This window comes from Rutidosis leptorrhynchoides, chromosome 4, assembly GCF_046630445.1.
Source record: "Rutidosis leptorrhynchoides isolate AG116_Rl617_1_P2 chromosome 4, CSIRO_AGI_Rlap_v1, whole genome shotgun sequence".
NCBI classification, from domain to species: Eukaryota; Viridiplantae; Streptophyta; class Magnoliopsida; order Asterales; family Asteraceae; genus Rutidosis; species Rutidosis leptorrhynchoides.
The window spans coordinates 61,026,543-61,037,686 of record NC_092336.1 but is presented as its reverse complement, the minus strand read 5'-3'; the positions used below and the strand labels follow the sequence as shown (position 1 = coordinate 61,037,686).

Below are 11,144 nucleotides of genomic sequence, written 5' to 3'. Positions count from 1 at the left end.
TCATTTACTCAATCTCTCTATATTACATATTACTCCGTATTACTTATCTTATTTATTTATTTTAATTATTATTAATATTATTATTAAAGATTATTATTAATCTTATGATATTAATATTAGTAGTATTATTATTATTAGTATATACCTAAAATACTACGACGAGGTCATGAGTACATTATTTTCAAAACGGATTTTATGAACGGGATAAAACTAAGGAAATTATGGGTTATAGGCTTATAGATATGGAGGTTATGGGTATGATTCGGGGGTATGCTTGTGAGATCAATCTAGTGTTTATCATCTTCGTTGCGTCTACGTACTTTCCTACAATATTGAATCACAATATTGATACGTGAGCATTCACATCTTATCTTTTATATATTAATAGTGTATCCATGTCTAGTGCTCGAGTATATATGTTTATGCATGCTTGTATGCTTTAATTTTGTCCTTAGATAGTTTATGATGAATCACGAATTTGATACATATACTACTGATATAAAATATATGATATGCATGTTTTTGGAAAGCTGGCGAAAAATTATTAACTTTTTATTTGGAAATCGCGTGATTTCGATGAACGGATTAAAAGATATGGTCAACTGAATTATGGTTAACGTTAATTGAAATTGTGTTTGAAACTGTAAATTAATATTTAAACAACTTGTCTATGAGATTAATAAATTGGATTTTCAAATATTACTAATCGAGTAAATGAATTTCTATATAAAGCACGTCTCGTCTTGTTGAACAATTGTCAAAGTTGACTATCTTATCATGTTTTAAAGCTTTATAAACACTATAATCTGATTTTACAAGTATTGGAAAGCTATGTGAAATAATAAAATATTTTCGATTGCCATGATAATTCAAATATAATATAGCTCCTGAAATAAATAATATTTTGAGTTTGATAAACTATAAATTCGTTCAATTATCAAGATTTATACTATGATAATAAACATGTATAGATTTAAAGATCATATTGGGTCAGGTTGACTTTTGAGATGACTTTTGTTAACTTTTTCATGTCGGTCTCGAGCATTAGGATTGTGATACACTATGACCCGACCTAGCCTGTTAGACATTTATTGACCAATATATGTTCTCTAGGTTGAAATCTATGATTACTTTGCATTCCGAGTTTCGGTCACATTTCGATGAATGACCTTATGTGCTGCTAAGGTGAGTTTCATATGCTCCATTTTTAATTGCTTTTGCAATCTATATTTTGGGCTGAGAATACATGCACTTTATTTTAAACGTAATGGATACAAGTACATACTAAATTCTACACCGAGTTTGAACCGAAAATCCCTTAGCTTTGGTAACTAGTAACTGCCGGTTATAAGAACTGGTGGACGCGAGTAGTTATATATGGATCCATAGGGCTTAACATCCCCGTCTGTTTCACGTATAGAAACCCTAGCCTGAACTATAAAACAGACGTATTCTATTTGAGTTTAGTACACGTTGGTTTGCGTGTATTGTACATGTTGGTTGCATGTATGTTAAAACAGTGGTACTTATTATAACGTTAAAGTTTAGTTACCAGGGTGCTCAATCTTGTAGAATAATTTGATAAACATTTCGGATGAAACAACTGAAATCTTGTGATCCACCTTTATATACAGATTATGCGCAACATTAAAATTATGAACTCACCAACCTTTGTGTTGACACTTTTAAGCATGTTTATTCTCAGGTTCCTAGAAGTCTTCCGCTGTTTGCTTATACGTTATACAAGCTATGTGCATGGAGTTATACATGTTTTATTCGAGAAAACTTTGCATTCACAAAATCATCACCATGTATCTTATTTGACTGCATTGTCAACGGATGTATTGTTAAAAATTATTATATACGGTGATTGTCTATACGTAGAAATCATCAGATCTTGAAAACCTTGGATTTATATATTCATTTATGGTGTGCCTTTTCAAAAGAATGCAATGTTTACAAAATGTATCATATAGAGGTCAAAACCTCACTATAAAATCAATGAATGATGTATTCGTCCAAGTGGATTTGGACGGGTCATCACAGTTGGTATCAGAGCTTGAGGTCATAGGGAACCAGAATTTGCATTAGTGTGTTTAACTGGTAATTGTTAGGATGCATTAGTGAGTCTGGACTATGACCGTATCTATTTTTACCGAGTTTTGCTTACCATTTATTGTCAGAAATTACTTGCTTATCATTCCTAAGTCTAGACATGTCTTGCTGCATTTACTGCATAGATAGTGTATCGACAAAATTCATATCTTAGCGTATCTGTTACTTTAAACTTTTCCTGACATCTTCCGAAAATTCCTCCGTGATTTATGGATTGCAGCCGACCTTCCCATTTTGGTTTCTTCTACGAGTACTAAATTAATTTCTCACTTGGTACATCATCAAATTTTATTTATGTATCACCATTCCTATTTTATAATCCGTAATACTGTTCGGTACAACAAATTAAAAAAATACATATAATGACATACAGATAAAAAGTTTACTCCGTAAATAAAAACTAGTGGTTAGGACGACAATGCATCGGATATGGATCATGTAAGCATATCAATATTCATATCCATTTATTTTTTAAAATCCATATCCATATTCATATCCATTTAAATATAATTCACCCATCCATATCTATATCCATTGGATGAAGCGGGTAAATGGATATCTGTTGGATGCTAAATCTTCTAAAAATATTCCTATTATGAAATTAAATCATCAAATTATCTTTAACAAAGATATGTACTATATGCAAGATATACGAATTTAATACTATTCACATAGTTGAATCTTCCCAATCTATTTTTTCGAAAACATTTTATTAGTTTATAGTGTACATATATAAGGATACGTAAATGTAAACACATATGTTTAAGTAAATATTATATATTTATATTTATATATGTATTTTGAGTGGTAAATGAATATATATCAATGGATGAGAAATTATCATCCATACCGGATCAATTAATGTTTCACATCATTCATATCCATATCCATTTATCATCCATTTAGATCATCCATATTCATTTAAATGGATCGGATCGGATCGCATCGGATGAATATCCGATGAATCAAACATTCATTGCCATCTTTTGTCCATATCCATACAGCTGAAATGCCAAAAGTAAGAAAAAAAGAGAACTATCATTGTATGAAAAATCAACTTATATTGAAAGTTATTATATTATGCAAATGTTTCAATGTAAACCATTCCAACATAATTTACTGGTCGAAATCTTAATATTCTCATAAGAAATCTCATATTCAAACCTCAATATAGTAGCATATCTTGTTAAAACCTTGTGTTGCAAGTCATGTGGTAGTGTTCTGCATCTCTTAGCGAGAGGTCAGGAATTCGATTCCCGTGAGGTGCAGCATTGTACACAAGGTTGCCCTTTACCCTTGAATTCCACACAAGGATGCCTTCCGTACATCGCTTTGCGGGGGCAGTGTAGTGGGGGTTTACCTCTCATGCTCTCGGATTGGGTCGGGTTTCCTCTAGGCACCACTTGAGGGCGGGTTATGCAACTGTGAGAGATGAAAGCGTGGGTGGTTAAGCCCCTCTGAGTGATCTCGTACTTCGGTTAAGAAAATGCATATCTTGTTAATATTAAAACTAGGATAGAATCCATGTAAATATTTCAGTTTTAAAAAGGAAAAAGTTATGTACGTCCAAAAATATGATTGACATAAAAAGCTATTCATCAACTAATTAATCATATCACATACCAATGTTAATAGGCAATTACTCAAAAACGGAATTTAAATCAGAAACTTTAAATATATTTCCAAATGGCCGGATAAATAATTTTTGGAAAATTTATATAAACAACTAAACATAAGTCATAAGTTCAGTCAAAAAATAAATAAATTCAAGTGTTATAAACTTATAATTATGCTGTTAGAAAGACCATATATAATGGGGCATCACCCATCACCTCTCAAGCCCCAAAAAATCTAGGTGGCATCTCACTTGGCAAGCCCATGACGCCCCTGACGCTCGTAACGGGGCGTCACCCGTGACGTTTTTGGAGCGTCGGTAAAAAATCTGACGAAAAAAATGTAGACGTCAGAATTTTTTGGACCAATCAGATTTCTCCATTAATTATAATATATTTTTAAATTATATATTTTATACCTAATTTCAATAATATTTTACCACATTACCCATCACAAATTTAACACTTAAATTTAACACTTCCCATTGCAAAACTTCACTCCCTTGACATTGCCACGTCACCACATTTGCCTTACAAATGGTCTTATGAATTTAGTGCACTGAAAGATTCGCTACAAAAAAACAGCATAAAAAAGATAATCCAACCATCTAAGTACGAAAGTATGAAGTAGAGAAGGGTGTTGAATCGCCATAATAATCAGCAATACCCGAATCAGCCCATAACCTTTCATTAAACGAATCTTCAAAATCTTCCGAAATAAACGGAGTTCGACAAAGTGGGCATGTTATCTGATCATGATTCATCCACGTGTCAATACAACACCGATGAAACACGTGTCTACAATTACTCAACCCACGTATCCAGGGCCGGTCCCGAGAATTTGAGTGTCCTGAGCGAGGCGGAAAAAAAGGCACTAGTGAACAACATAAACTATTTAAAAAAATGTAGTGAGCTTGTAAGGATTTATATTTATATTTAGATTGGGAAAAGTCAAGCACTGGTGTAAGGATTTCTTAAAAAAAAGAAAAAAAGAAAAGAAAAAAAAAAAGGCCCTAGTGAGCTTGTAGCCTGTGATCCAACCTCAAAACACTTAAAAATCATGTACAGTGTTGTAGAGCTTTGATTACCCAAAAGAGCATATCATATCAAACATAAATTATAAATTATAATAATTATTGTAAAAGTGTACTTACATGTATGTGGTAGCAAGTACAGGTTTGTACCTCTGATTTCAAGCTTATTGGACACCAAATAGCTTAACAGGAGTAGACCTAATGATACAAGCATGAAGATAAACCCACATCCAGGCCATATATGTTTTCTTCTTTTTCTTCATCTTTTTTTCTGCATTGTCTGCACATATATGAGGAATATAAACTCTTTCTGTTTAGAGGAAATTAAGTACCTTTTTAAAGTATCAAATAAACTTGATTACTGACCTCCGAGATACTTAAAGGCGTAATATTCTGCATATGCCCGAATTCGAGCTTTTGCTGGATCGTATATCATTTTACCAAAAGTCTTGCAGCCTGCCCTGTTTTTGTTTGCGTAAGTATAACCCACGCAAGAACAGTTGCTCCAGCATAGTTGTTTGCATTCAATTTTTTCAAATTCATCTTCAGCACAACCAGGGTCACTAATCAAGTGGCAAAAAACATGTATACCCAGATTTTCTTAACAAATAGAATAATAACTTTTCTCTTAACAAATACTAATGATAATATCATATTCTAATCATCATTTTCATATTGTATCTTAAGTAACATCACAGATACCCGGTTCAGTCTCTATGTTTGGCCCTTTATGTTAATCAGAATTCTAAATAGGGCTTATTACACTATAGAGGGAGAAAGTTAACAGATTTACAACATCAATAGTTAAAAATGCATCAATTGAATGATAAAAATATTAAAAAAGAATAGTAGTTTATAGAAGGTATAAAAAAAATTAGGGTTTATAGAAAGATGTGAACCTGAAGAGGCTGATCGAAAAAGAGATCGGAAGAATCGTCCGACAAGAGGCTGAGAAGGGCAGAGAGATCCCTGAAATCCTTCTTTGGCAAATTAAAAAGATTCACTTCGAAATTCAGATTTTGAGAAAGGAGTTGTTTCCTATTTAGATATGTATGTATACCACTTCAATCAATCATCAATTCATTCAGTATGACACTCAAATGGAACATTCAGTCGATCCCTACTATTTTCCCAGTTCCCACATCGGTGTGAGAAGAATTTTCCAAGAGATAGAACCTTTATAAAAGGGATAAGAGAGATGTGTATTGTTAGTGCACTCTTTGGGCCTTTTTAGAAGACTTTAAACTTGCTAGGCGTAGAGTGCCGGGCCTACACGTATCTCATCACTAGCTTTAAACTCATACAAACAAACAACACAAGTACTCTCCGGTGGGTCCACCAGTTCGGAGAATTTATTTACAGGAAGTAGCTCACGCAAAAGAACAGTTGAGAAGGATTGGAAGTTTGTTATTGGGCCGGGTTGAGTCGGGGTCAGACGGTGATTCGGCATCACTGAAATGGAGAACGGTGGAAATGAGTGTACGGCTGAGATTAAAAAGTGTGGATATGTGGATTATGAGTTTTGGTAGGAATGAATCTGTGTAGCGGAAGCCCATAATGATTCTTTTTTTAAAAAAAAAAAAAAAAAATGGTGTGTTAATTTGTGATTAAAATTTGGTTGATTTTAGTGAGAATTGTACATGAGAAAGTTAATGGTGATGGAACTGTTTGTTGGTGTTTATGATTATGAATATAGACAAAAAATGTGGTGTGGAAGTGTACAATATATACTCAACACATGTGTTAAGACTAAGTTATCATTGAAGTTCGAGTAGTTTGTTGATTAGAGAAGTTTAGTTGAAACTAGCTATGGAGCCCTCACTTCGCGCCGGGGGTTCCGTTTTGAATGCGAGTTAAAAAAAAGTCGATCTATTTTGTAAAAAAGAATTTTTTTCGACATAACATTGAAGGGTTGTTCCTTTTGTGAAAGTTGCTTCTTTTAGCGTTCGGGTTTTATTTTAAAAAAAAAAGTTAGTAAAGTGGGGGTTCGATTTGTATTTTAATAAAAGTTAGTGGGTTAAGTTTGTGAAATTTGAAAAAACTTTACGTATAAAGTGGGAGTTCGATTTGTATTTTAATAAAAGTTAGGGGGTTAAGTTTGTGAAAATTGAATATTAGTAAAAAAAAAAAAAGTTAGTAAAGTGGGAGTTCGATTTGTATTTTAATAAAAGTTAGGGGGTTAAGCTTGCGAAATTTGAGGGAAAATATACATATAAAGGGGGGTTCGATTTGTATTTTAATGAAAGGTAGGGGGTTTTTGGGAGAACTTGGAAAGTGAGTAGAACTATTCATTAGATATAGGTGTATAAGTTTTATATATAAAGGGGGGTTCGATTTGTATTTTAACGAAAGGTAGGGGGTTTTTGGGAGAACTTGGAAAGTGAGTAGAACTATTCATTAGATATAGGTGTATAAGTTTTAGATATAGGCATATAATATATAATATAATATTAATATAATATAATATAATATCTAATATCTAATAGAGACGCGTGTACATGTAAGCATCAAACATATTCATGACCAATATAAATATATGAAACTGCAGTCTGGTACTTGAGGTTTAAAATTTTTATAATGTGGACTCAAATTCAATTCTCATGTTCTACAAGTTCAGAACTTTATCTTTCAATGATATAAAATCATATGATAACGCACCCAATAAACCTAAAAACTTATTCATCACATAGACTAACACAATTGCCTATGAGGTTCATCCTCCTCCCTCTGTTCCTAACATGACCGATCTTAGTCGTTCGGTACTCGTGTATGTATGTGTCCTTATGTTTACGTGTGTTTGTGCGACACTGCGATGATAGGAAATGTCTACTCTCGGGTCAATATTTCATATTAGTGTTGACATAAATTAAAAAAAACTGTCTTTCAATCATTTAATTATATATAACACAGTCAAATCAATTATGATTAGGATACACATAAACTTTAACCAGTATTTATGAGTATTTATGAGCAGGGCCGTCTCGTTAAATCGCCTCTTTAAATTATAGGCTATGTTCAAAATATAAATAAAGACCTTTATAAACATTAAACTTCTCAATATATAATGGATTTTACAAATTTTTTGAAATAAGCAAATAAAAAGTTTTTGGGCCTATTCAGTTGCAATCTTGCACACCCTCATTTTCCCTACTTAGACCGATAAAAAACAAGTTCATATAATGGGTTTTTCTCAAAATTTTGAGCCCTTTTATAATTTTGGTCCTATTCGGCTGCAATCTTGTACCCCCCTCAAAGGCCTCAGTTTATAAGCATTAAGAATCATCGGCGAAGGTCGGTTTTACCCTTTTAAGAATCATTCTGAAAAAAATGTGTAAACCTAAAAAGTTCTCTGCAACTCGAGAATATGTCGCGGATCAGCACAGCAGAAAAGAGATCAGACTATCATCAAAGAGGCAAAGACTGCTCTTTCTTGTAATGCTTAGCGTTCTATTTGCTAAAACAACAGTTAGTTTGTAAACAAGTCACAAACAACCTTCAAAAATTTATTACTACTAATTAAACTGCTCAGAGATTTTTTAAGAGTCGAAACATAAGCAATATCCTAGTTTCTATTCACAATCATTCAAAATTGAAAGACAAGAAAACCATTACAATTTCCTGATTCAAGAAAAGACTTACAAACATCGCATCTCTCATTCATCGTCATTTGCTGACCAAGTTTCCCACAAAGATAGAAGAACAAGTGGTCCAAGAACCGGCGGAAGCGGTGGTGGCTTACTAAAAGCAACGATAGGATCAATCTCCTCCTTTTTCATCTTTTCGTTCTTCTCAAAATCATCATCATTTACCTTCTTTGGTGTCACAGTAGCCACTGCACATTATCTCACAAATTTAGATGGTTACTAAAATATAAGATCCAAGTACAAACAGTGACGGAGGATTGTAAGGGCAGGGGGGTGCCATGGTCCCCCCAAAAAGTTTAGTCTTTACTAGCAATTTGTATAGATTTAGGTACTAAATATGTTAAAATTCAATCTTGGCCCCATCAAATTAATATTTGAATGTCTAGTATACGGTTTATCAATTATTGGTTATCAAATTAAGAGAATACATCTTTTGATTGAGTTCTTTTGACCCCCTCATTGTATGTGTTCAAGCTACGTCGCTGAGTACAAACAACATTATGAATGGATAATTGTATTACCCCAGGATGTTTTCACACGACAAATGCTATTAAATGTATTCCTCGAGCGTGATAATGCAGTTATTCCACGCATATGGGTTGTTGATTTACTTTCTTCTTTGAACTACTCTGTATCACGTTCGAATAGAGAAATCAATTAATAGACCATATCACAAAACTTATAAACATGTACACCACCTCTATATTTACTGCTTGAATAACAAGATATGATAAGGATTCTAACAAATAACAACGTCGTCCGTTGGAAAAATATTATTCTACCTGACTAGTGTGTGTGTGTGTTACACTTTTTGCTCCTTCAATGCTAATCCTAAATTGTAACTAATAAGATCAGATAATGCAAATTATCTGGCTAAGTTGTGGATAATACATTACAATTTCGCACAGCTACATCTATGTTATAATATAAACCCTAGTTATGCAAACACATGAGTGTTAAACAGTTTGTTTTAACTAATTCGGCTGATTAAAAATTCTTAAATAAAATAAAAAATAGTTTCTTCTATACAGCCTGATTTTTCAGTTTTAGCATTCTCCCTAAATGAAGCAGCTGCGAACCGACTCGTGGGGTCACGTGACACCGCTAGTTTAAAAAATTTAGTAGAAAATACCTCGTAAATTGTATAGGACACCACTAAATTTAAATGCATTTAAATGCATGACCCCATATATTTTTCAAATAAATAGTTTTTCATTTAATTTGTATATAACACCACTAAATTACACTACTTGTACCCCATATATTTTTCGAATTTATAATTTTTTAAAAATAAATTATCACTAAAATAGCATTTTAATATAATTAGTACTGAATAAAATTTAGGATTATAATTACACCAAAATTACACTAAAATTACACTAAAATGAAGCACTGAAATGAAGCAAAGTTAAAATTACACTAAAATTTATAATGACGAAAAAATTAAATCATTAAACTGTGAACAATTCATTGTTAAAAATATTAACCTGAGATGGTTCAGCGGTCTTTTACACAGAAATAATTGGATCGCCGGAGATGTTTAGGGATAATCGGATAGATCAGTGGCGTTTTCCGGTAACACGGGAGATCGATCGATCCACAAGTTGCCGAAGTTTCTGGAGCTCTTACGTTTATTATGCGTATTATTACAGAAGTAGGCTTGTCGGCCTGTTGGGCTTTTAGTTTGGGCTTTATTATAGAATTAAAATGGATTTGGGCTGCTAAATGTTATTTAAGATCTGTCACGAGAGTAATTATCTTGCGAAATCTTTTGTATGGATGATATTACCACACGTGTTTGAAATGCAAATGCTTTTCTCTTTTACTCCGTATTATATAGTGCGTTTTTGAGCCCGTGTTGCACGCATTAATAACCGTGCAAAATCAAAAGAGGTTATCAAACAATCACGGAGTATTATTCAGAGCTAATATTTTCAATAAAATGATAATAAATTATAAAATTACTTAAATTGCTATCACTTTATAAAATAGTTAGTATATGGAGCTCGTGCCTTACACGGTAGTTAAAAATCACTTGCAATTTTGAGTTTTTTAAATAATTTCAATTGTGAGCCATCAATTACCTTTATATAACATAATTTTTTTTTTATGTTTAAAAGTCTGTGGTGTTGAAAAATTTTTAGAAGTGGTTTTGAGTTTAAGAGCTCGCTGTGTTGACAAACTTTAATAGTGGTTTTGAGTGGTGTTAATAACTTAACGGCTACAATTTCTTTTATTTCTCTCCATTGATATCTCTATAGTTATTTATTTACAAACTTTAAAAAAATGTTGACTTCCTCTATCGACCGAGTTCATCGGCCCATTTCTTCAATCAATTCATTTAAGATTGAAATAAACTCCATATTCATTATTAAAAATATTATTTATTAAGTATTTTAAAAATAAATATTACTTTTTAAATATCGTAAATTTTAATATTTTTAATTTAATGCAACTAACTAACGATGTTTGATGTTCTCTTTGTCCACGTCAAATAACATAAATTTCAAATAATAACAATCTATATATTTTATAATAATTGGAAGGTTAATATACGGAGTAATATTTTAATTAATTTATATATATAATAATCTATATATGTAAATCTATATCCATATGTATATATTAAATTATAATGAATAATTAATTCAATTTAATTACAAATTAACACCTAAACAAATACCTTTTTGATTTGTATAGATGTATAGATAGATAGATATATTTTTAAATGTAACTAT

At 32.0% G+C, this 11,144-nt stretch overlaps 1 long non-coding RNA gene and 1 pseudogene across 1 annotated transcript; both read right to left on the bottom strand.

The window, feature by feature from the left end:
* Nucleotides 1-4,336: 4,336 nt before the first annotated feature.
* LOC139840671 (brassinosteroid-responsive RING protein 1-like) lies at nt 4,337-6,318 on the bottom strand (annotated as a pseudogene).
* A 1,960-nt stretch (nt 6,319-8,278) lies between these two features.
* LOC139904632 (uncharacterized) lies at nt 8,279-10,019 on the bottom strand. Its single transcript, XR_011778921.1, has 3 exons — nt 9,894-10,019; nt 8,928-9,035; nt 8,279-8,594 (listed from the first exon to the last, which is right to left on the bottom strand). It is a non-coding gene; the product is annotated as an uncharacterized lncRNA (long non-coding RNA).
* Between the last annotated feature and the right edge of the window lie 1,125 nt (nt 10,020-11,144).